This window comes from Diceros bicornis, chromosome 1 (genome assembly GCF_020826845.1).
Source record: "Diceros bicornis minor isolate mBicDic1 chromosome 1, mDicBic1.mat.cur, whole genome shotgun sequence".
Lineage (NCBI taxonomy): Eukaryota > Metazoa > Chordata > Mammalia > Perissodactyla > Rhinocerotidae > Diceros > Diceros bicornis.
The window spans coordinates 26,818,346-26,846,053 of record NC_080740.1 but is presented as its reverse complement, the minus strand read 5'-3'; the positions used below and the strand labels follow the sequence as shown (position 1 = coordinate 26,846,053).

General features: G+C 37.0%; 1 protein-coding gene across 1 annotated transcript in view; it reads left to right on the top strand.

Moving 5' to 3' along the window:
• SLCO6A1 (solute carrier organic anion transporter family member 6A1) overlaps positions 1 to 27,708 on the top strand; it is a 174,341-nt gene that overhangs the window by 1,838 nt on the left and 144,795 nt on the right. The window lies entirely within an intron of this gene.

The following is a 27,708-nucleotide window of genomic DNA, read 5'->3' as shown; positions in this document are numbered from 1 at the left end:
AAATGAAAAGACATGATTTTGAATCTAATCCCACAACTTGCTAGCTGTGTAAAATTAGGGAAGTCTTCTCTCTGAGTCGCCTTATAAAATGAGAATAATAAGGTTTACCCTCAGGCTGCTGTGGAGAAATAATGAGATGGTATATGATCAGTAACCTGGCAAAGATCCTGGTCCCCAAAAAACTCTTCAGTAAGTGCAAATCCTATCGTGTTCTTAGTGGGCACCTGATAGAGGTTGCGCATTGTGCTAAGTGCTTTCCAGGTACCATCTCATTTAATCCTCCCAGCCATCTGGTGAGAGAGCCATTGTTTATCCGCATGAATCTGATGAGGAAATGAAAGCTGACAGAATCAGATGACTTGTCCAAGTCACCCAACAGTGAATATAAATCCTGGGATTTGAACTTGTCTGATGACGTACTATTTCCTTTAGCCTCCATTGGCTCTGAAGTTGAAGTAGAGAGTTAAAGAGCCATAAAAAAGGAATAGACTGGAGTTCTACTGAACTGTCCTCGTATCTGGGTTGTATGACACTTGTTAATGATAGTTCCCCAAAAGTAATTAGAATATAAGCTTCTTGAGGATCTGTTTTATTCTTTATTATTATTATTTTAATATTTCAAGCACAGTGCCTGGAACATAGTAGAACTTCAATGAAAGGTTTTTGAATGAATAATGATTTCATGTGCAGGCTGAGAGTAAAGATTTGGGAGTTGCGTGGAGGGAGTAGGGCTCACAACTGCCCAAGAGTTAAAGAATGAGGAGTGATTGGGGGTTCAAACATGACTCTCCCAGAATTCGTAAGAACTTACAAGAAAGTTCTGGACTGCCAGGTCATTCCAAAGATTCCTTAAACCAAGAACTAGCCTAGAAACTAGCCCAAATCTGAAGTGGACCTTGTGATGATGTGGGTTTCTTTGGTACTCCTTGTCAAAATGGCACTGATTTCATGATGCTAGTGACTCTTCAGGTTTCTGTGGTGCAAGTCAGTCCCAGGCCCATGTACAAGCTGCGGGGATGCACTCAGAATTGCAGCTATTTCAGAGTTAAAGGGCCATAATAGATAAAGTGGTTTATGGGGCATGTTGCTTCTCTTGAAATTCCATCGCAGGAGGAGATCTGTAGAACTAGAAAAAGAAATCATAATAACACTTCAAAATACTGGGAGAAATCCTCATGGAAACTGGTAACTTCGTCAAGGGCTTTGCCTAAGAGAAAAGGGCTTTTCTCTCGGACATTGATTCTGAAAATTTTTATCTTCTTTACCCTTGAGGCATCTTATGATCTTTATCCAGCACAGGAGAAAAAACACATGGAGAGTGATTGATGGCTATTCCCATCAGCTGGAGACATACCTGATGGGCAGGTTTGGGAGAAGGAGAAATTGGGGCTAGAGTGAAAAGTTGGAAGCGGCCCACTACATAATGGAACGGAAGGAGATTATGGACAAAGAGATCCATCCAGAATTTAAAAAAAAAAGGGTTTTCAGTTATGATCCACTGTTTTCTGGTAGGCCCCCAACACTTATAGTTTCTGCTTTTTTTGATTTATTATTCTAAGATGGGTATGGAACACAAGTTCTAAGCTCATTTCTTCTAAAGTACTCACATATTTTTACTTACATAAAAAAATTTGCCACATCTCAAGCTGGCATACTCTTAGCAGATTACAATTTCTCAGGAAAAGATGTTTCAAAAAATTAGACCTCTCCTTAGATTAACATGTTAGCAAATTAAGCTTTTAAGTTCTAGGGTTTCTTAGAGAAAACAAGGGTATTTTACCTCTCTTTAATATTCACAAGATTCAGGATTTAGAAAGAAGCTGGCGGGCCGGCCCGTGGCTTTGCTGTTAAGTGCGCGCGCTCTGCTACTGGCGGCCCAGGTTTGGATCCTGGGCGTGCACCGGCGGACTGCTTCTCCAGCCATGCTGAAGCCGCGTCCCACATACAGCAACTAGAAGGATGTGCAACTATGACATACAACTATCTACTGGAGCTTGGGGGGGGGAGGAAAGGAGGAGGATTGGCAATAGATGTTAGCTCAGAGCCGGTCTTCCTCAGCAAAAAGAGGAGGATTAGCATGGATGTTAGCTCAGAGCTGATCTTCCTCACAAAAAAATAAAATAAATAAAATAAAAAAATAAATAAATAAAATAGAAAGAAGGTGGCATAGAGTTAGTGGGAAAAAATATTCTCTAGTTTAGTAGTCAGATACTTTGTATTCTAGTTCAGATCCTGTATGAATAACTCATCTCAATCCACATTTAAAAAACTGTCTGATAAATAAAGAAGTATTCTTTGGTCTTAATTTCTGCGATGAATATTTCCAAGTTCCTCTACCTTCCTTCCCCACTGGCTCAAGCAATTTTACATATTTGTGGTATTAAAAGTTTTGTTCCATTATTTAAGACAACCTGCAGGGTATTTACATATGTTACAATTATAGCCATGAATGTAGCTCTATTGAATCAGGAGAGATTATTATTCTCTGGAGTCCCAAAAAACAACAACAGAAAAGCCAAAATGGTGTGTCCATTCCATTCTTGATGTCATGATTAGATATAGGGAGGATAAATGAGATAATGAAGGAAGCTCTTTGAACTCTGAGGAGGACAGTTGCTCCAGGCAATCAGGACATCATTATTATTAATTACCTTTATTCATTTTCAAACCATCTGTTTCCAAACATGAGCACTTGTGGCCCAATTCTCCTCTCTCAGTGCCCCCCAGTGTGTCCCTTATACATATTTAATCTTCAAAATTTCAAAAGAAATTTTTGAAATTTTCAAAAGAAGCAACATCTTATAGAGATGGATGGTGCTGGAAAGGGGAAAGACATTAATCTATTTCTTTGATGATTCTTTGAGTCAAGATTATTCATTCTTATATTAAACTATTTTGAATACTTTGCTGGTGGTATTACGTTAGTATAGTTTTTTTTTTAACTTTTAAGAAACTAAATAATGCCATCTGGTGGTGAAAATAAATACTTACTATCTGGATGATATTTCTAGAAGTTTTTAATTTCCTTTTTGTATTGTAATAGTTTCATTACTGTAATAATTTTTAATGAGTTGACTGAGATCATTGGGAAGTGAAATGAAGATTTTACACATCAGATAGCAATAAATAGTTTGGAATATGTCTAACCAGATCCAATTACTATACAATGACAAAATTCATAACTCAAACGTTCCTTTCACCCATAAAGAGTGGTGAGAAATTGAGATAATTGTGTAAAGCCGTGGAGCTGGTTCTCATCTTAAGTAACTAGAAGTGTAATTTCCTGGTGTCTGATGTTATTTCCTCTGGGGTCACACATAAATAAAGTGAGATCTGCCCATGAAATTCAGGGCTGCTCTTGGGGAGGACGGACCAACTGCCTGAAGAGATGATGCTTTTACTGATTCTGTCTAAACTTTGCTCACCCTGGAACCCAGTTATGCCTGAAAGCTAGGGAGGTAGACTTGCTGGAAGTGTTTTTTTTTTTGCATGAGAGTCTGAGGAGCCTGCTGTATGAACCCAATGGGGATGAAACTGGAGATCAATGCAAATGAAAGACTATATTTTACTCATCTTTTCTCTCCTTTAAAGACTAAGGTATGTCCTAACAGAGAACTTATCAAAATGGGAAATGTCTCCAGGCAACAAACTTGGTTCTTCTGTCTTTTGATTTCAGTGAAAATTGGCTTTTTCTGGGAGGACAGGGACTAGGTCTGGCACAAAGACAGTGTTCAATAAGTGTTTGTTGATTTAAATCAAAATGAAGAATCCTTCTTCCTTTGCAGCCCTCATATGAGGAGACTTTGACCAAAATGAAATTTCTGATATGCCAATCTACTCCATCACTCCCCTGCTTAAAAGCCCTTGAGTGGCATCCTAAGTCCAAACTCCTTACAAGTCATTCACAGTCTGGTCCCTGTGCACCTTTCTTGACTCATCTCCTCTCACTCCCCCACTTCACTTCCCTGCCCTAACACAAACATAGATCCATGTGCATGCGTGTGCAACTCAGCTTTTACCCTAAGTAGTACATGGTTAAAAGTGAAACTATTTTCTATGATACTAAGGCTTTATTCTCCCAGCTTTGTACTGTAGAAAATAGTTTCCATTTTTATTATGTCTTAGGATACAACTTGAATATACATCATGGGAAACATTTAAATATTACTTTTAATGATGAGCTACAAGATTGTATCAAGTTTCTCAAATCATACTCCAACATTACTATTCATTGCCTGTTAAACTCAAATCATCATTAAAAAAAACAAAAACAAAACGAAAAAACCCAGCCATCTCAGAGAACAGAAATTCTCTTTATAACCTTTAAAAATATCCTCTAGTCTCAAGACTCTCCCTTACTCTCAGCATCTGCCTCTTCCCATGCTCAAGATCTGATCATCAGCTTCAGGCTCAGCCTTGTCTCATGTTCTAGGAACATTTTGACTTTGGGTAGGAGAATTGAAGAAACTCCAGACCAACAGTAAGGTATTAATTGCTGTCATGGTACTGGCGCTTAGCACCAAATCAGATCATTGTGCTTTCTTTTCTGAGACCCAATATCCATCCTTCTTTCTGTCTCTGATATCTGCAATGATGTTTTAGAAACCTGAGTGGTAACCAAATGCTGCAAGACTGGAGCTCCTTCCTTGCAATTGCCAGTGACCTCTGTCAGGATACATTCCCTAGATCTGGATCGTATGACGTATTGCTTGATCTGTCTATTAGAAATCCCCACTCTTTGGTGATTGTCCCGCAGTTGGACCACTGGATGTGTTATAGTCTGTACGTATCACCTTCTGCTTATCAGGAGGCTATCATTACCTACAGTCTAGTTTTGACCCCATCCCACCCCAGAACCTGATGCTCTCAGATGAAAAGTGCTTGTTCTTTTTAATATACAGTCCTTTGTTCACTGGAGCTGGGGGTTAGTACTTATAATGTCCTGAGACATGATGCTATTGGTGAGTGGTTTCAATTTGTCTCTGCCCTGTGTTTCTTTCCTCCTTTCTCATAAATTACTTCTTTTTTTTTTGCCTTTTATCACCTGCTTCTCTCTCATCGGTCAAGGCTAGCAATCAAATATCCCACCTCTCACTCCTTCTGTCTTTATAGGGGTGAGCGTGTAAGCTCTGCTGATCAATAAAAGGCCTCCTTCCAGTGGGAATATAGATTGACCCAAGGATGGGAAAATGGCTTCAGCAAGTCCCCAATATCTTTTCAGATATTGATATAGTTGCTGGAGGAGAGAGGGTTTTTCTCTCTCCTTCTGAGATCATGAGAAATAAAGGCATTTAAACCCGAGATGCTAATTGCCAAGAAGTGGAGAGAAAATGGGTACCTGGTAACATATTTTGAACATCTTGACTAAGATTTTTTTGCTGCTGCTGCCAATAAATACCCAACAAATTTGAGCTGGTTTTATTTTACTTGCAAGGAAAGTAGTCTAGACCAAGGGTTGCAAACTACGGCCCCACTGTCCATTTTTGTAAATAAAGTTTTATTGGAACACAGGTACATCCATTTGTTTACGTATTATCTCTGGTTTCTTTCTCATTACAGTGGTAGAGTTGAGTAGCTGTGACAGAGACTGTATGGCTCACAAAGCCTAAAACATTTACTATGTGGACCTATACAGAAAAAGTTTGGCAACCTTTGGTTGCTTCTGAAACAGACTTTCTTAAAAGAACTTTTTCATTTTTAACAATTCAAAGCATTTTCAAACACAACCGTTTTTGTTTTTGTCTTTTTCCATAAGCACTATGTCTTTTCTGAAGTGGACAGTGTAAAAAAATTATGATGGAAGGTGTGAGTCTAAGGGTGGCACCAAACGGTAGGTAATTTCTGTGTTGTTATTGGTTTATACTTGCATATGCTTTGTTGATTTCTAAGCCAACTTATATCAATTTGCCCTCGATATAATCAAGTTAGGTATTCCTTAATAATTCTACACCTTATAACAAGGCACGTACTAGAGGTGCAGTTTATTTTTGAAGTGATATTGAAACCTTCTATACCTTATGATTTGTAGACTCTATTCAAAACCTGTATAATGCATAATGACCTGACTCTTCTAAAACCTGTATAATGCATAATGACCTGACTCATCTAGAGTTGTCCAGAATGGTAGCCACTAGCCATATGTGGCTATTGGCACTTGAAATGAGGCTAGTCTGAATTGAGATATGCTAAAGGTACAAAATATACAATCGATCTTAGAGTTACCATGAAAAAAAAAGAAAATACCTCAGTAATAAGTTTTAAAATATTTATTAAATGTTGAAATGATAATATTTTGGATATGTTGAATTAAGAAAAATATATTATCTAAATTATTTTTTTCTTATTTCTTTCAAACTTTTTTTTTTCTTTTTTTTTTGGTTGAGGAAGATTGACCCTGAGCTAACATTCGTTGCCAATCTTCCTCTTTTTTTTTCGCTGAGGAAGATTGTCCCTGAGCTAACATCCGTGCCCATCCTCCTCTACTTTATACATGGGACGCTGCCACAGCATGGCTTGATGAGCGGTGTGCAGGTCCGCGCCCAGGATCCAAACCAGTGAACCCCGGGTCACCGAAGTGGAGTGTGCAAACCCAGCCACTATGCCACAGGGCAGGCCCCTCTTTCAAACTTTTAAAAAATGAAGACTAAAAATTAAATTTCCATTTGTGGCTCACGTTGTTTTTCTATTAAACGTTGCTGACCCAGAAATTACAGAAAAACTTAGGATGACTGAAGATTAAAATAAACTCTCATGATTTTTAAAGTTTTTAAAATTTTATTTTTATAAGATAGGCAAAACCATCTTTATGTTATTATTTTTTATTCTCTAGAGAATAGAAATAATGAATATGAATTATGAATATGCACATTACTGTTGAACAAGTATATAATTTGTATTTTTGTTGATAAAATGTGAGTTCATTAAAAAATCATTACATATGCAGGATTAATTATTAGATACTAATAGCTTTATTCTCCACATTTAATTTTTAAAAAAATCTATGCAGGGAGCATAGAAGAGCATATAGAGAGTTGGTTAGATCATTTTTTTTTTTTAAAAACTTTGTTATGTTCTTTATTCAAGTAAGTCTAAATATACACAAAAGTCTGAATATCGTGGGTACAATTGAAAAAACTTCATTTCATCTGTTTCCAAAGGCTTTGTCCTGTGAAGTTTCTTATGGTGAAATTTTAGAATTTTTAGAATTTTTCTTCCTATTCATTTGGTATGTTACCTGCAAAATATCTGCAAAAGGGGGATGAAGGTTGAAATGGAAGCTGCTCAAAAGTTCCAATCAAATGGTACTCTTCTAGATTTGATTGCCTAATTTATGCTAATTTCTATTTTAAACTTAAATGTTACCAGTAAGCACATGAAATGAATAGTAATGTACTTGCATTTTTCCTTCTAAATGAAAGCAAAATCTCGAGAGCATAATGAATTCAGTACATATTTTATATAGTCCATTCACATCTCAAGGAATTTAGCATGTGTGTTGTCAGTGTGTCCTTTTTGAGAAAGAAAGGTAGCTGCTCGGATATGAAAGCATGGCCTCAAGCTGCACACCTCCGCTTACCAAGTCAATATGAAAGCAATAGATTTAGCCTCCTACTGAAACTTTGAGGTTGAAAACGTGTTCACCTATTAGAAATGAACAGAAATCTAACAGCCATTAGACAGTGTTCCAATCATTTCTGTGCGCCATGACCTTTTGGTGAATAGATAATAGATAGAAAATACACACGCAGTGTATTTTATTCAAGAATTTAAAAATAGACTCATAATATAGTCTATGTACTTCATACATTAACAGATCCCTCGTTAATCTGTCAAATGCTTTGTTTTGCATTTTTTTTATTTCAAAAGAACAGCATGTGTATTATGCAAGATTTTTGACTCTTTATATTTTAGTTTACATAACTTAAAATTTGAAATTCTTAGTCAATGATCACAGAGAATATATTGAGAACATTTAAGAATAAATTATTTAGATTTGTTTTGGATCATAAAATATAACCGAGAAACTGATAAAGATATACAACAAGAATAGGTTTTACAAAGATGTAGTTAAACTGCAAACTATTTTTAGAATTTTAGATGTTTTCATTGTGGAAAATTGATTAAAGGGATAATACAGGGATCTCTGTATTATTTCTTACAATTGCATGTGAACTTAAAATTATCTCAAAATAAAAAATTTAATTAAACTTAGCACTAATCAGAGAGTTCAGTAAGATAAAATAGAAAATCAATAAAGAAAAATCAATAGCTTACCTATTCCAGAAATAACCAATTAGAAAATAAAATAGAGAAATATCTCATTAATAATAGCATGAGCAATAATAATGTGCTATGGTAGAAACCTAATAAGTAATGTTTAAAATGAAGAACTTAAGGAAAATATAAAACTTTCCTGAAAGAATTAAAAGACTACATGAATAAAAAGGTACATGATGATCCTAAAGACTGGAAGACTCTGAACTATAAATACATCAATCCTCTCCAAATTAAGCTATGAATTCAATGTGACTCCAACAAAAAATTCCCAAAGTAATAAACTGTTAAAAATAAATAAATAAATAAATAGACTGTTAGAACAAAATTGCAAACTTCCTAAACACCAAAAAGTATACTGATAGAGAAAGAGACAGTGGAATAAAATAGATCACATAGTGAAAAATATTTACATCAAAGACAAAAGTCAGGGCCGGCCCAAGTGTATTTATAGTGGTAAAGTTTGCACACTCCACTTTGGCGGCCCAGGGTTCGAAGGTTTGGATCCTGGGCACAGACATACACATCACTTGTCAAGCCATGCTGTGGTGGTGTCGCATATACAAAATGGAGGAAGATTGGCACAGATGTTAGCTCAGGGCCAATCTTCCTTATCAAAAAAAAAAAAAGTACGGATATATATGAACATGTATATCTATAAAATAATATGACAGAAGTAAGGCCAAAATATTGATTATATCAATAAATAAAAATGGACTTGGGGCCAGCCTGGTGGTGTAGTGGTTAAGTTCACGTGCTCCATTTCAGTGGTCTGGGGTTCGCAGGTTTGGATCCCGGGCGTGGACTGATGCACTGCTTGTCAAGCCATGCTGTGGCAGTGTCCCGTATAAAGTAGAGGAAGATGGGCATGGATGTTAGCCCAGGGCCAATCTTACTTAGCAAAAAGAGGAGGGTTGGCATCGGATGTTAGATCAGGGCTAATCTTCCTCACACACACATATACGTACAAATATATATATATATATATATATATATATATATATATAAATGGACTTATGAAATTATCTCCAGGATGTATTAAGTGAAAGAAGCAAACTGAAGTAAAATACGCGTAGCATGCTATCACTTATATGCATAAACACATTTGCTTATGCTAAAATAAAACAATGGAAGGATAAATCATAAAATTACAAATATTAATATGGATAAGGTTAGCATTAAGGTGGAGAGAACTGGGTAGAAGGTAAAATTCTTAGGCTGTACCTTGTTTTGTATATTTGAAGTCATTTCTCCAAAGAAGATATGTAAGTATTTTATGTAATTATGAAACAGTTAAATAAAAAATAATAAGACGAAGTTAAATTTTTGTCTAGTTGGTGGCATTAACTATGCAAGTAGGAGCTATTCCAAAAAACTATAAGATGGGCTGATCTTATTATACATCATTAGAGGATACACTGAGAACAAAAAAAAATGGAAAAAAGTTTCAGTGTTTTCAATGTTATTGTGGTGATTATTCTGAGATTATTGAGTGTGTAGTGTTGGATAAAGTAAATGTGTAATTTGAGAACTGAGATTTTTGACATGAGAGAAAGTATACCTAGATATGAGGTAATAAATCTAGGATTTTAAACTGACCTGCTGAGAAATATTTTTGTTTAAAAAATATTTCTAACTCTGTCCACTGCAAACCTGTAGAAACAATGACCAGCCCGGTAACAATAAATGTTGCTAGTGCCCAGATTGTGGTTTCTGAATACAATTTTCCACCAAAAGGAAACAGAGCACCTGGGAGAAATGGCAGATGCCAGGTCTGGGTCAGGAAATGTACAAACAGATTTTATAACTTCCTGTTACACTAGAAAGCAAAAATGATACAAAAGACTAATCTGATCAGGTCTAAAGAACTAAAGAGATCATCTTAGTAGGTTTCCACCGGTCAAAGAAGGCACAGCAATGGATTGAAACATTAAACATATGTTTATATATTGTTATTAATTAGTATATTATTAGTTAATTAATATATCATTCACCCATCCTCCTACAATGACAATTTTCTAGACAGTTAGGAAATACCGTCCAATTTATTCCTCAAAGTTCCTGCATCTTTCACAACAATTAAATTGTGCTTCTAATTTTAATTGAGGGTTACCATGTCCTTTTTAGTGAAAAGAGAAATATTTAATAATTTCTTTCAGTAATCTGTAACCTGCATTTATCCTTCAGCCAGAATCAGACTGCTTCTAAAATAGGGTCTTGTTATCTTTATTTTTCTGCAGAATACTTGAATTTCTTTTTCAGTATAATTCTGCAGGACTGTGCAAGCACAGGCATACAGAACTCTCGCTGCATCATTTTTGCACAAATATCATGGATTTTGTAATCTGTCTCTCTTAGGTACCCGGACAAGCATGCTCCAGGTGGTGCTAGAGGATTTTGCACAATGCTGTGGAGTAGCAGGCTACCTGAGGACTACCACTATAAAATGCCAGATAGATAGCTTTTACCTAAACTCTTTAACAATGGAGAGGGAATTAACTCAAGGATATACCACTAGTTAAGAAGCTAATTTCAGCCTTTAATAACCATAAGAAGCTTGCCATAAGACTGGCTAAATTCTCTAAAAATTTAGAACTAATAGAATTTGAATACTTTGGAAAAGGAATTAAGAAGAATATTAGCTGAAATCCGATCAGGATTTCCCTAATTTGTTAAATAAACATATTGAGTGCCTCTCAGAATTCCTGAGCGATTTGGGATATGTCCATTCTTTGAAACTCCTGGTAAATCTCAAAAACGAAGAGCTACCAAAACAGGGTAACTAACAACATTATGATATGCTTTACAGCTTATAGTGATCAAATGCAGACTTTTAACACAAATGTAATTCTCTGACTACGTATATAAAAACTTCTTTGGTGATAAATGGCAAAAAGCTACATCTGAGGCCTGTTGTGAGTTGTGAAGCCCTGTGGTGGTCCTTAGTATCTGCTTCCGTGGGAAGACCAGGCCCCAGATTTACTTTCCATTCTGTTGCTTACTTTACAATGTGTCAGTGGGCAAGGGGCACGGTCTCTCTGGCATTCAGCTGCTGTAGCAGGGAACTTGGAATAAAATACTTGACATGCTTGAAAGGAGCTGAGTCATATCATCCCTTCCACTCAAAGAATGTATGATGGCTGATCATTCTTCTACAAAGGCCCTTGGTTCTGCTCCTCTGGAGAATTCTCACGGGGTGTGGACTCTCATCATCTTAGTTTGTCCCTCCCTCTCCACTCTCACTGAGTTCCACAGGCTGGCCTAGGCCTCCCCAAACTGTGTGAAGAGAGGACTGGGTTCTTTGCCCTTGGTGCCTCCTGAAAACCTTCAGGAAAATCTGATTCTTCGGGATACTTGAATCTAAAGGAAGGGCCCTGGACACTTGCCATTTCTTCTCTGGTTTCCATCTAAATGAGTACGTTTGAGAAAAAGATGTAAGGCCATTCCAATTAGCAAATAATATATTTTAAAACCTGTTTTCTCATAATAATTATGTTATAATTTAAAATAATAATAATAGGATAATAATATTTTGACAATATTATTTAATTGATGTTTTAAGAAAAAAAGACTAAAATTACTTCAACATAGGGCATTGATGCTCCCAGTTTTTTGTTTGTTTGTTTTTGCCTATTAATATCGTTTATGAGCAATATAGTAAGGGAAGCAAATTAAACATCACATTTAAAGAGTTGACATTAAAATGTAGCTTTTAGGATAAAAGTAATTATGATTCTAGAAATTAATTAGAATAACTGATATTTTATAAAGGATTTTCAGCAGCCATGACCACCACTATGAAAAATTTCCATCTTATTTCTAAAGGACTTTTAGAAATACACAACCAATGAACTACAAAAGTTAACCTCATTAGCTCAAAGTCCCTTTGGCCAATCATTTCCTGAGGGGATAATAAATTTTCTAAGGACACTGTAGAAGCCTTTGTTACAAACAATGTTAAGTGCTGATTTAGAGATGTTCTATAGAAAAGAAGTTAAACTAGATTAGAATACTCGATGTGTTTCAGATAAATATGTTTAATCAATTACATACAATCTATGCTCAATGACACATTTTTCCAAACTAGAATAAATTTTAGGGTGGGTACTATGTACTATGAAAACATTGAAAAATATTTATTTCTTTTACTTTTAATTTGCCAGGGTATTAAGACACAGAGGGAAGTACAGTAGTCCTTGTTTTTTGAGTAAACCTAGAATTGCCTATGCCATGACAAAAATTCAAGTTCTATCCCCAAAGAAGGAGGTAAGACTTACACATAGCGCTCTACCTACTACAAGTGAAGAGTTTAGCTATTTTTAGTTGTTATTTTGTTCTTAACTGGTTCTTTTTTAGTGACAAGGAGAATTGTATACTGTTGGGGGAAGAGGAGGAATCTCCCTCTGCCCTTTTCCTTAAGGTTCTTATGGCTGGCCAAATAATTAACAAGACAGGTTAGCAGGAGAAAATAATACCAAGTTTAATAGCATGTATACATGGGAGAAAGCAGGGACACTGCGTTTCTCAACACAATAGCAGAAATTCTCATCTTAAATACCATGTTCAGCCAATGACAAAGGAGGATGTTGGGGGTGGGGGGAGTCAATTACAGGAGATTACCACTAAAGCACAGTAAACAAGAGTAAGGTTATATAAGGCCTCACCTTCCACATTGATAAGCCTCTAGAAATGAGGCCATCCCCCCCTCTTCCCAAAATAGAGAGGGAGATACCTTTACAAATGGAGATTTCCCTTATAAAAGTAAATGTTTGTCTGGCAACTCCTTGCAGGGCCATCCAGAGAATGTGGCCAGAGAGACAGAACTTCCGATAAGATGGGCTTGTTGGTGCCTTTTCTATTGTAACCTCTATCCTACATTATCTTTACAGCCATCATGATAAATCTGTTCCAGGAAGGAGCCACCATGTCAAATTCTTTAGGCAGTTAGTGGGGGAGGTCAAATGTCCCTCAGAGAAAACAATCAAGGTAAAGAGATATATTTTAGGATGGCCAAATCTTGATCTCCCACAATACGATAAAAACATAATTGCAGCAATGAATAAAGTTAAGGCTAAATCTTGGGGTGTATTGATAATAATTTTCTTAGAGTAAATTTTAGCAGCAGAAGTGTACATAATTTAATCAATGAATACAAATAGATGAAGCATGCTCCTGAAAATTTTAGTCAATCTATGTTCCCTCTAGATTGTATGAGATAACTGCTTCCCTGGACAAAGGGTGGATATTTTTTGAAGTATTTATTTGAATATGGACAATATATAAAAAGATACATAATAGAGCTTTAAAAGAGATAAAAGATGTTTTCCCGCTATTAATAATATATTGCACATTGGGGAAAAGAGATGTGTTGAAGAGTACGCAATGCATTCAGAGGATGTGCTAATGACTACACATAAAGAATTTATATGAAGCTAAAGGAAAGAAAAAAAAATCACACATTTTAATAGATTTGCATTATACTGCATCCACTTGCAAAGAGATAGTAGTACACTTTGTTTTATATTGATACATGAATACCTCTTAATGGATGAAATAAGTCCTGCTAAATATTGTAAGCATGAAATATTGAAAAAAAGAGATATTTGCTGTTTGCTTCAGAGCTATGAAAATGAAGAAATTTCCTCAGTGGTTATTATCTGCTTCTATATGAGAAAAATAAACCATATATGAGACTATAAATACCGGATTGTGTTAATGTAAAAAGAATAGCAAAATTAGTGTATTTAATTCTCAGATGTGCAGCCCTGTTACAGACTGTATTTTGGTTTTAGTTTGGTTTACTCTCCTAGAATACACTTGCCTTTAATTATTCAGAGCTCAATGTTGATAAACTAGAAAATCTTTCTTATTACCTTAATTTACATAAATCAGTACTTACTTTCCAATTCTTATTCCATTGAAATAAGTATGGGAGTTGTGTGATGCGAGGCAGTAAAAAGAACCCAGGGGTTTGGGATCACAAAGACCTGGGTTTAAATTTTGAACCTGGCATTGATTAACTGTGTAAATTTGGTCAATCTCATATGTAAAATAGCTCATTAATACTTATTATCTTACCAAGATTTGTTTATCAATGAGAGCAGGTAAAGATGTATGATTCTTAATTGTTACAAAACTGACTTTATTATTCAAGGTAGGGTAACACATATAAATAGAAAATGCTAAAATTTCAGTGACTTAATACAATACAAGCTTATTTCTTGCTTAGGTGACAGACATAAGTTATTGGGTTGGAGGGACATCTATTGACTCTGCTATACCCTAGGACATCAGAGTTCTCTGCTGGCTCAGAGACAGAAACGGAGAGAGCATGAAGAATCAAGTGGGAGGTTTTAGTGGGCCAGGCCTGGATGTTGTATAAACCACATTCATCCACATTCCATCAGCCACAATTCAGTCACATGGTCACATAGACAAATAGGCTAGCTGTGTGCCAAATAATGAGAAGAAACAATTTTGGTGGCCATCTAGCCAGTCTCTGCTCACTGACCTAAGTGGCCTAAGCCAATTTAACTGACCTAAGTAATCTATACCAATTGACTTTAAGGCAGTTTGGCTTTTCATAAATCTTAGGTTTTTTAATTAAAAAAAAAAAAGATATTAGTAGCCTATAATCATAGTAATAGTGATGACTACAGGTGTCCATCCCTGTTATTCTTATCTTTGTTTCCCTGTATGTAACATGTCTTCTATCTGGCTATTTTAAAGATTTTCTTTACATAGCTAGTTTTCAAGAGTTTGATTATGATGTACCCTGGTGTTATTTTCCTTGTTTTATCCTGTTTGGAGTTTGTTGAAATTCTTGGACCTGTAGATTTATAGTTTTATTAAATTTGGATATTTGGGTCATTATTACTTCAAATGATTTTTCTTTGCTCCCACCTCCTCTAATTCTAGGACTACAATTACATGCACATTAGTCCCTTTGGTATTACCCCATAGGTCACTGAGAGTCCGCTTTTTTCCAATATTTTTCCTGTCCTTCATTTTGGATCTTTGCTGTTGCTACATCTTCTAGTTCAGTTACCTTACTTCTTCAGTGTCTAAAACTGCTATTAATCCATTCCAGTTAAATTTTCATTTTAGATATTAAACTTTTTAACTCTAGAACTCCATTCGGTTCTTTTAAAATATTTTCTATTTATTTCCTCATTATATTGATGTTTTTCTTGAAACACTTGAAGATAGTTATAGTAGCTATTTTAACATCTTTGCCTTCAAATTTCATCATCTCTGTTATTTGTGTAACTGTTTCTACTGACTGATTTTTCTCCTGGAGATGAATCACATTTTCCTGCTTCTTGGAATATCTATTAGTTTTTTATTAGATGCTGGATATTTTGAATTTTACATTGTTGAATCTAGATTTGTTGTCTTCTTTTAAAGAAAGTTGGATTTTGCTTTGTAGTTAATTTAGTTACAGTTTAGTGTGATCATTCATGGCTTGTTTTTAAGCTTTGTTTGGATAAATCTAAGTTGCCTTTACCCTAGAATATTTTAATCCCACCAATAAGGAATCAACCTTCTGGATCTCTACTGAACCTCCTAAGGACCCTACACTCTAGGTAGTTGGAACTCAAACATTTCCTAATCCTGAGTGAGTTTGGAAATAATTCAGCTCACAGATTTGCAATTGCTTTTTTCCAGGCTTTGCCGATTTCATGAGTTTTCTGTGTAGCTCTTTTCTCTCTGGAACTCTGCCCTGCAATTTCCAGCTGCCTCAGTCACTGAACTCTGATTTTTGACGTTTTGAGTAAACAAACTGCATGCTTTGCTTGAGATCCCCATTTCTGCTCCGATGTTCAGAATGTCCCTCTGAAAAGAAAGCTGGTCAACTGTAGAACTAAAATCATTTTTTTCCTTTTCTCAGAGACCACATTTCTATGTTGCCTGTAGTCCAATGTCTGAAAATCCTTTAATATATATTTGTCTAGTTTTCTAGTTGTTTCTGGTGGGATGGTAATTAAGTTTCTGTTACTCTATCATGGCCAGAAATGGACATCTCAATTCAATCATTTTTGTGCACATTATCTGAAATATATTTTAAATGTTTACATTTTTCTAAAAAAGATAAGATTTCTTTGTCTCTAAGGGCAGTCAACCTATTGTTCTTCAGCCCATGATCTTGTACATACTAAATAAAAATAGTATATATAGAAGATTTATCTGTTTAAATAATTCTTTTTTATAAACTCCCTTTCCAACATATTCTTAAAGTTCTCACTCTTTCCAATATAGTCTCTAATCTTTTTTCTCCTGCTCATTTTCTGGCTAAGAGATGAAGTCATGGATAATCAAGACCCTTCCTTAAAAATACAATAATTATCAATTTGAGACAGCCTTCTTATGGGTGCTATGGTTACAGATAGTGATAAACGCACACAATTTCAGCTTCTAGAATAGAGAATTACGGGCTGGCCCCGTGGCTTAGTGGTTAAGTGCGTGCGCGCGCTCCGCTGCTGGCGGCCGGGGTTCGGATCCCGGGCACGCACCGACACACCACTTCTCCAGCCAGGCTGAGGCCACGTCCCACATACAGCAACTAGAAGGATGTGCAACTATGACATACAACTATCTACTGGGGCTTTGGGGGAAAAAATAAATAAATAAATAAAATTATAGAATAGAGAATCTGCTTGATTCACCCACTAATCCCAATAGCAAAGAGTGTGGCCAGTTGCTGTTGATACAATTCTAATCAATCATTAAGGAGAGTGATAAAACCAAATCAGATGATTTTCTGCCTCTCTAATGCTTTGAGATACTCCTCCAGTCCCTAGTTCACAGTACATCCTCCTTTAGAATATTATACTAAATGAACCAGGTTATTGGTATTTTTTAGTTAGTTTGTGTGTTAAAATGTTTAGCTCTATTTCTCTATATTTATTGCTACTATGTTTGTGTGCTTATGCAATGAAGCAGGTAATTGTTTCCCCCCAAAATAGATAAGTGGATTATTAAATATGTTTTTCTTTAATGGAGTTAATTCATTAAAATTATGCATTTCCATATGCTCTAGTTATGATATTCTGGTGGGCCTGATGCAGATAAATATTTTCTAGATTATATTTATTTCTTTACATTGCATGTGTTCCCCAAAGGATTTGAAATAAGCTTGTCATTAGTTTTCTTTCCTTTTTTCTTTCTCATGAAAGAATACATGAACAAGAAGCATTAATTCTATAAGTATGTATTGAGTGCCTACCGTGTTGTAGGAACTGCTTTATATGCTGGGAAGTTAGCAATGAATAGGAGACAAGAGTTTTGCTCTCATGGAGCTCACGTTCTATTGGCAGGAGATGGAGAAGGAAAAGCATGCAAGCAAGCACATAAACAAACAATAAATTAAAGTAGCAGTAAGGACCATCACATAAAATAAAATAGGGTGAGGTGTCAAACTAACTTCTTTAGAAGGGAAATATTGGTTGAGGAAGTAAAAATTAAGCTTACCTGTGAAGGACAAGGAGTCAGGTATGTGAAATTAGATGGAGGAAACAGCTAATGCAGAGGCCCCGAGGCAGGTGTGTTCCAGGAACAACCACCATCCCTCTCCCCAAGCAAAAAGAGGGAGAGAAAGTGAAAAAGTTAGTGGGGCCGGGACACATGGTGAAAACTGGGGCCAGATCATATGAGACTCTGAAATCTATCTTCCAAAACACCCTTCTGGACAATTGTGCAATTTAGAAAACACTGTATTTTTAGGATATGTTAGTATGAAGCTCTGACTTTTCCATATGCAATTTATGGATACCACTTTCTTCTTATGGCTGCATTTTCTTGGGTTGTTAATCTACATCCAATTTTGAATGTCTGGAAGCTCTGTGACCCGATGAACATATTTATATATCTATCCTAGTCACTTCTTGTCTCATTTGCACCTGTCAAAAGATGGTGAGCATTGGACAGCTGTGCACCTTACTGAAACTTATTATCCTAATCATCTTTCAACTGGGTTGAAAGGTTTGTGGTGAGTGACACCAGTTCTCTCGCCTATAATCGGAATTTGGCTCTTATACTTTAGTGAGTGCATAGCCAGCTAGTTTCTATGCATATTGCACATGCCCATTTGTAGTTCTACGCTTCTAAAGGATTGAGACAGTTTATCTCTATTATGCCTTAATATTGCTGCCATAATGGCAAGTGTGAAGATGCTTATTACATTGCAGCTGCTGATGAAAAGCAAAGATAGTCAAAATCCCAACAAGTGTAACACCAGCTGTAAATGACTCTATATTAAGAAAGTGTTTATTTTCCAGAATAACCATGAATGGAGAAAATGGAACATATTTTTCTGTCCATCTGTTTGTGGCACAGCTTAGAGAAATATTTTTAAGTGATTTGAGGACTACTTTCTGGGTCTCTTCCACACTATTTTATGTATTTCATAATTTGGCAGCCATTTAGAAAACTTTGAGTGCAATTGACTTAAATAGCTCATTTATATTTGTTCTAGAATATTCAAATACCATTCCAAAGGTCGCCATTCTATTCTTGCATGCATACTTGATAACCCCTGTTGTCAATGCAAAGAAACACACTCCCGCACACAGACAGACCCATCTGAGCTATTTGCATCATCAAGCTCTGAAGTCTGCTAATTTTTCTTCTTCTCAGCTGACAAAACAGATAAATTTGTATTGATGATGTGAACAATTAAAGAGATAAGTACAATTAGAATATTTGAAAGGAATGTCACCTTCTAGATAAAACCATTAGTGAGGCTTTCATAAAATCCTCAGTCTATCAACATTGTGCAAGATCGGACAGAAATCCTAAAAATTGAATACTCATTCTCTGCTGCCAAAAGATAAATATTGCCTGCAGAAAATGTATTTAAAGTTTTACAAGGGCAATGATGTTTCTAAGAGGAAGGAAGTCAGTCCCCTCTTAAGTATTTCAGCACAAGGGTAAAAGCTCAAGGTCTGCCTCTGTCAAGATTCCTAATTTGTAAAACTTAATTTACTGCTCTGCACAGAAGGAACAAAAGTGCTTTCAAAAGGATTATCTGTGAAGGATTCAAAAATGTCTTTGTGAAGATTTCTATTTAACTTTTGAGATTACCGCTCGTAGCTGTGATTTGGCAAGTGTTTCTCTTTCCCAAATACTTCATCAGTTTTCTCAGGTTGTGACGAGTGAGTTTGAAACGGATCTTATCTGCGAACTTTGTTGCATTTCTTTAGTGTTAAGGGCAACTTGACGTGAGAACAGCTGGCTGAGGCTCTAGATGTAGATTTATCCAAGAAAGCTAAAAGCGATCAAAAAATATTTATTGATTGCCTATTATAAGCTAAGCAAGATGAACAAGATAATATTCCTGCCCTCAAGTAGTTTGTTATGTATTGAGGGATTGGAGCATATAAGGGGAAAATCCAACACAGTCAATCTTGAATGTGTGTGTGTGTGTGTGTGTGTGTGTGTGTGTGTATGTGTGTGTGGGTGAGTGCCGTCAGAGGGAAGGCTTCCTGAAGGGAAGAATATCTAAGCTGAGATCTGAATGATATGTAGGCCTGGTGTTGAGAGAACATTGTCTATTCTGGGAACTGAGAGTAGTTCAAAATGACTAGATCATCAATTGTATTTGTTAAGAATGGCATCTTTGGGGCTGGCTGCATGGGGTAGCGGTTAAGTGTGCGTGCTCTGCTGCTGGTGGCCTGGGTTCGGATCCTGGGTGCGCACCGTCAAGCCAGGCTTGCACCGATGCACCGCTTGTCAAGCCGTGCTGTGGCGGCGTCCCATATAAAGTGAAGGAAGATGGGCACAGATGTTAGCCCAGGGCCAGTCTTCCTCAGCAAAAAGAGGAGGATTGGCATGAATGTTAGCTCAGGGCTGATCTTCCTCAAAAAAAAAAAGAAAAAAAAAGAATGGCGTCTTGGTCAGCTCCGGCTGCTATAACAAAATAGGATAGACTGGGTAACTTAACCTTTATTTCTCACAGTTCTGGAGGCTAGGAAGTCTAAGATCAACATTCCAGCATATCAGTTCTTGGTGAGGGCCCTCTTCCTGGCTGGCACACAGTTGCCTTTTCATTTTATCCTCACGTGGCAGAGAGAGGAAGCTCTGATGTTTCTTCCTCCTCTTCCTCCTTCCTCCACCCCATGACCTCATTTAAACCTAATTACTTCACAAAGGCCCCACCTCCTAATACCATCACATTGGGGGTTAGAACTGCAACATATGAATTTTGGGGGGTACAAACATTTAGTCCATAACAAATGGGATTTTTCTTAGGGATATCAAAACATTAAATCATTAATTATTGTTAAATTATTAATTAATCATTATTAACTTAACAGTAGTGTATAGGACCTTATTACTAAGTGCTCAGTGAAAATCTTTAAGTAGAATAAGAAATCTGTAACACAATTTCTACACCCAGTTCTCCTCCCCAGAAACTTTGGAACTAGAATTTTGGATTTTTTTGTTCTTTCCAAAGTGATTTCCTAGTATTTCCTCTGGTTTAATAAGTAACAAATAACATTACATTTTTGGCTGGCAAAGAATGTGCAAACTCTGGAGAGGAATGTTTCGTTGAGTGAGCACTCTGGATAATGGACATAAGCCAGGATTAGGACCAAATCACCTTCAACTGCTTAACTACTTCTTCTTCTTTTTTTTTTTTTTTGCTGAGGAAGATTAGCCCTGAGCTAACATCTGTGCCAATCTTCCTCCACTTTTATATGTGGGTCACCACCACAGCATGGCTGACAAGTGGTATAGGTCTGAGCTTGGGATCTGAACCCAGGATCCGAACCCATGAACCCAGGTTGCTAAAGCAGAGTGCGCTGAACTTAACCACTATGCCATGGCACTGGCCCCACAACTGCTTAACTTTTTAATTGGTCAAATGAAGATAATTATCCTCAGCTGTCTCCTTTCCTTCTTCCTACTAAATTCAATTTTCCTTAGAAGTGACACTGAAAACTCCACTTTAGGGAGACAAGAAAGCATAGTCTAGACTGCTTTTTTGAAAAATAATAAAGTTAGAAATTATATTAGTCAGAGTCCAAACAGGAGACAGAAACCACACAATAATTTGACAAGGGAAGTTTAATATATGAATTATTAATTATAACAGAGGACTGACTATTAAGATGTTGAGAGAACTCTAAAGACTATCCTAGGGCTAATTGAGCATACCAAGGAAGGGACAAATTTGGAGGGGTGGCGCCTCCCCAAGGCTGGGATTCAGACCTGCTAGAGAAGGTGTGGTCGTAGCCCACCAGATGATAAAGAAGTTCATAGGGTTGCCTGGGCCAGAGCTGGCCTACGCCCTCCAGGCAAGTTGGAGGCATAGGTGGCCTGAGGCTGGAAGAGTGGACATCTAGAGGTGTTGGGGTGTTAGAGTCAGCAGGGTGGCACAAAGCCTGGGGTGTCTGATGTCTGTGTCAGGAGGGTCTCAGCAAGCTGGTCACTGGACTGGGGTTGGAGCTGTGAGTTCACCAAGTGGCTCCATGCTCTGGGCATGTGCCAGGGGTAGGATGTCCACTGAATGTCCCCACCCATGTGCCTCTGGCTGCCACATGCTAGGGACAAGAAGAAACAAACAGAACCAGATGGGAAGCAGGAAGAGAATCTCCTTTCTCCCGTAACGTTCTTCCAGTCTTCTCTACCGAAAAAGATTAACATAGTGTTCAATGCAAAGGAGAATTGTTTATGGGACCTAGTTCCATTGTCACAGATCAGATAATGAAGGGTATATATGGATCTGAGAGACAATAAATTGATAACTGGTACAGAGATAAATGGAAGATAAATTGGCAAATTATAATCTTATTTTCTCTTTGACTAAGGGACGTATGTAGATGTCTGCATATATAACTGTACTCCTCTTGCTGTTGCACCTTCTAGTGCAACATATCTAGAATTTGATCCTGAGGCATAATTTCTATGGTGAAAATTTCCATTGATGTTGGCCTTTATTTTTCTTCATTCTGCCCCCCACCTGCATATGTGCGGGCACGTATACACACAAACTTCACCTGAATTCTAATCCCAGCTCTGACAGTTATTAGATTAATAATTCTCTGAGACTTAATCTGCCTATTTGTAAAGTGGGAATTAAAATACATCCTCTTAGTGTTGTAAGGATTAAAAAATAATATTTATGAAAACTCGACCCATCTTAGACACTAATTAAATGTTTGTCAAATTCAAATCCTCTGTAATTTCTAACTCAAAGACTATTATTCAACAGTAGTATTTAAATGAGAAGGATTAGAGCCGGTTTTTTCTTCTATACGTGGAGGAAACTACAGAAAATCCTAACTGAGGTGGCTTCAAGAAAATATTAGGAAAGTATCTATGGCTTGTAATTAAATTGATTTAGATTTTGTAAACTGATCAAAATCACAAAGTCATTTTCTGAAGGTCTCAAACTTCTATGAGAAGATAATAATTATTCATTGCTATTCTATTTATGTAGATGTTTGAAAGTTACAATTGTAGAGTTGATCAATCAGTCAGTCAATGTGGTTATTTTTAATAAGGTCTCTCCCTTCTGCTGAGTAATTACCTCTCTCATTCAATACATATTCCTAGATAAATGTGTGCTCACACACACACACACTTGTTTATTCCAGTTAGCAGAAAATATTCTTGGTTGAAATGTGAATGAGGTTGTTTCCCTTCTAAATTCCAGCATCAGTTGTATCCTCTGTTCTTTTACATCTTATATTTCTTTTGCTTCACAATCATGTACCATCTAATTGTTATCAAATTGTCCCATTTCTTCAACCCGTAGTGCCTTTGAAAGCTTATGTATCTATCAAGGCTTCACTGGTAGTGCAAGCCAGCAGTAGTCTCTCAGTCCTTTGATCTCTCCTTCACCCCCCAGAAGGTGGTCTTCACACTCCTTTCATGGTATTTTTCCTCATGCTGTAAATTTGTATGTGTTTGCTGTGTCCAATTAAATGCTCTTGAATGAGAGGGTCAATATCTCCTTTGTGTAATACACAATGTATTATAGTATACAATAGTTGGTGCCCAATAATATTTGATTATGATAACAGTAATAACTATAAGGTAAATGATACCAAACTGATAATAATAACAATATTAGCTATATTTTAAAATTTAATTTCTCAATAGCTCATACATTCAGAGGGTTCAAAATTCAAAAAGCATGAAGAGCTATACAATGAAAACTCTTCCTCCTTCTCCTCCTACTCAGTTCCCCTCCAGATCGGTAATAAATGCTATTAATTTCTTAGCTATTCTTGCAGAGAAATTTTTGTATATATAACTTAAAACATGTATAAATTCCCCAGTTTTTTGAAGGAATTCAGCACGTTCTTTTTTACCTTAACAACATATTTAGGATACCTTTCCACATAACATATAAATAATTATAACTAACATTTATTTAGCGTTTACTATGTACCAGGTTTTGTTCTCAGTGTTTTATATGTATTAATTTATTTAATCATCACAATAACCCTAAAAGGTAAGTACTATTATTATCCCTCTTTCGTGAAAGAAGAAACTGAGACACCAAGAAGTTAAGCAAACTGCCCAAGGTTACATGGCTAGTAAGTAGCACACCTCAGTATTAGCGTACCGATAGTCTGGCTCTGTGGTTCATGTTTTTATCCATTATGCGACACTGACATTTGTAGAACTTCTTCATTCTTGTTTACAACAGAAGACTGAATACTGGATACTTAACACCTGCCTTTTTTTTTTTGGTGAGGAAGATTGGCCGTGAGCTAACGTCTGTTGCCAATCTTTCTCTTTTTGCTTGAGGAAGATTCTCCCTGAGTTAACATCCATGCCAATCTTCCTCTACTTTGTATGTGGGTCACCACCACAGCATGGATGATGAGTGGTGTAGGTCTGCGCCCTGGATCCGAACCTGTGAACCCAGGCCACCGAAGCAAAGCACGCCCAACTTAACCACTAGGGCGTGCGGCTGGCCCTAACAGCTGCCTTTTTTAATGCTCACTATTTGCTAGGCACAGGGCAAGTCACATTGCATGGCTGCAGGAGGCACAATTCACACGGAATTCTTTATGACTGAATCACCCCTGGAGTTGTGTGATGTGGTTACCTTAGAAGGCACCTTTCAGTAACTCATGAGGAAAATGAGGTTTACATTGGTGATTTGCCCAAGATTATATACAGCTCTAGTAAGTGGTGGAACTGGGAATTGAACACTCATCTACCTGACATCAAAACTCGCGCTCTTAACCACCACGCTAAATTGCTTTAATTGCTTCCAGGTTTCAACTCTTAGCAAAGAGAAAATGTATCTTTTAGCTTGTGATATTGTAGAAAAGACAGTGGTGTCGTTTCTGCTGAGTTTCCTTTAGGGTTATCCTATAGATTCTCTGCAAATACCTCATTTCCTGCCCCCCACTGTCTCTCCAAACTTGCTTTATTATTCCCTCACTGTATTTCAGTCATAAAATGAGGTATAAGAGGAGTTCATGTGGGTGAGATAAATGTTCAGCCTAAGATATGAATTCTGGTTGATTCAGTCAATTTGCTTTTCAGACCACACTCCACACTCAGAAAGAAAGTGCAGAAGATATAATGACAAACCTCACATGGAATTTAATTTTAAATTTCTTTTTTTTTTTTGGTCTGGTTCAGCTCTGATGGCCCTTGCCCTCTTTGAGGTTAACTTTTCCTTGAGTTACATGTGAGTGACTCACAATTCTGGAAATTGGTAGAAATTTGCGAAGCGCCTGAGCAGTTTTTTAGCTTCCCCTTCAACCTGTGAAAGGATTACTCTTCTGGGGGAAAATGAGCAGATGGCACCTAAAGCAGTTGGCCAAATTTCTATAACAGTGCTGTTACTTGACTCTCTGTCATGGGCTGGAGCATCTGTCAGGAGGAAGAGTTATGCTTCTGTGCTTCTCTCTTTGACAATAAATCACACCTCTCCTCCATTTCTCACTGTTCAGCATGTTGTCTTTTTCAAAACCTGGTGCCAGAAGATTTCAGTGACTCTGACATAATTCAAAAAAGATACTACAGCAACAGCATTATTGCAAGTCCTACGAAACAAAGAGAGACTTCACTAGAAGAGAGGCTGACATTTGTTCAGTTATTTCTGACAAGACTACTTAGAGTCAGTCACTCAATCTCAAGGGAATTATGATCTATGATGACATCTCAGAAAAGAAAAAAATCTAATATGCTGTAGAAACTCCACAACGTCATTCTACTCCATCTCTCTGACTTATTTCCAGTCAACCTGTATTCAAATGTGTATATGGTGAAGAAAGTCCATCATTTATTCTTGCCATGTGTCGTTATTACCCCATGAGATGCCGTGTGTCAAAGAGTAAGTGTCCAAATGCACCAGTATTTATAATATTGTCTGGATCAATTAAGACAATGATTTTGAGATGCCTATGACTATGTTTTGGCCAAAATTACAGAAGAAAAGGCAGGAGACATGAACTAAGTTGGAGCAGTCATGGTCATAACATCAAAACCATTGGCCATGGATGTAGACATAGTCTGTTCAAGTAGAATATTGTAAGACTTTTCAAGGATAGAATGACTAATTCTATTCCACAGGTAAAAACCAGGTCATGTTTTATGTCCTAGGCATCCAACAATCCCTGTGGCTTTCCAGATACAATCTCAATGGCCCCAAGCTCTTAGGCAAAGTCATAAAATTTTAAATGTTTCTGCTCAGCACTGGTACAGTCCAATTGAGGCCGTATATGGATTAAGCTAAGCCAATGGGTTCTCCCTTCTACATCAGAGTTAGAAACTCATGTGCTGGCCCAGGCGATGGAGCAAGGTAGAGGATTCAGTTTTATTTTTCTTCTTCTTCCCTTTACCAAATCCTGTTTTTGTTGTTTTGTTTGTTTGTACTTTTGAGAGGGATTTGATTTTCTTGAGCTGATTTTGGAACAGGGAGGATAGTTATAGGAAAAAAGAAATAAGAACAGAGACTGTCCTTGGAAAATCAGTCTAACATTCTTGGATTTAATGCAGATACAGGCATACCTTGTGTTAGAAAGCAAATGTACCTGTCTGCTATTTCTTTGTTCCTCAGAGACTTTACCACAATGATATGGAACTGTATCCTCTCCACGAACAGTGGAGGCTCTAGATTTCTATATAAAAGGGTTTAGGGGCACACACTGGATGGAGTTATTCAAGTAGGAAGCTAGAGAACTTGAAGTTGTATTTGCTTACTATAATTTGCTTAGCTTACATATTACAGATAAATATAGCAAAAATTCTTAGATGCTTTTCTTCAGTTTAAGATTATGTCAATTGTTTATATCAAATCATATTGTTATTGATATTATAATTATAATCATTGTTGTTATTTAAAATGGCTTTCAAAAATAATGGATCTAGCAGAGCTAAAGTTTCCCCCAAGTTACCATTTAGTTCTAACTGTTCATGAGATGTTCTATATTGTTCCCACCTCCAGCCCAAAGCTGTCACCTGCTCTTCTGTGCTTCCACTGTACTTTACGTACTTTTCTGCTGTAGCGCTCACCACTTGGAGTTGCAGTGATTTGTTTATACCTTCCACTAGATCATTTGCTCTACAAGGGCAGGAATATTGTCCTATTCCTTTTTATATTCCTAACACGTAGAATATGCATAACATCAATGTAGATTGAATCAGATATAGAAAATGAATAAACAGTTTAGATCAACCTCTGGGATGACAGTGTCCAAAGCTCTGCTTACCCATTCCTCAGTGAAATTGGTGAAAATTTAAAAAAAAATGAAAAGAAAAACCAACCATTTAAAGCTTCTGAAAATGGTCATAAGGACAAATAGTAAATGAGGAAACATCTATTCAAGAAAATCTATGAAAGTTCAGTAAGAAAGGTGAGAGTGTGTGATATTTGAAGCAAGGCCGCTCCCTCCATCCCTCCCTGCTATCTCAACAAGATGGTGATTCCACTCCAGACTGCTGCAGCCAAGAATGTAGGAGCCCTTCTTGCCCCAGCTCCTAGTCAGAGGGCTTTTTTCCCCGGAGGAGCAGCACTTCAGTGCTTCTCCTCCTGCTCCTAGCTACCTGTTGATGAGGCTAAGCTCCAGATGATTGCTAATGAAGACTCTTTTCTTCCACCCAGCCCTGACTTATGGAATGGAGCCTCTGCTTTGAGTGTGGAGAACTGAGTATGCTGGGAGCCTGACTGTACTTGTCCCAGCTCATGAGGCAGCGGTTCCATGCCAGGAGAGCCAAGCTGAGAGGATCTTGGCTACTGTGCCCACTGTACTGAATGCTTAGCTTCTAGAGTAGGATTCGTCATGTGGAGAGAAGCTTGCCATTGTCACCACCCCCAGCCCCAGAGCCCTGGCTAAGAGAGTTTGCCTAGGGGGAGAATCAGGTCATAAAACAGCTCCTAATCTCTTCTCAAAGGAACTGACTTCATTTGCAACAGCATGGACAAGTTCCAGACTAAAAGCACTGGAAAGAACAGCGGAG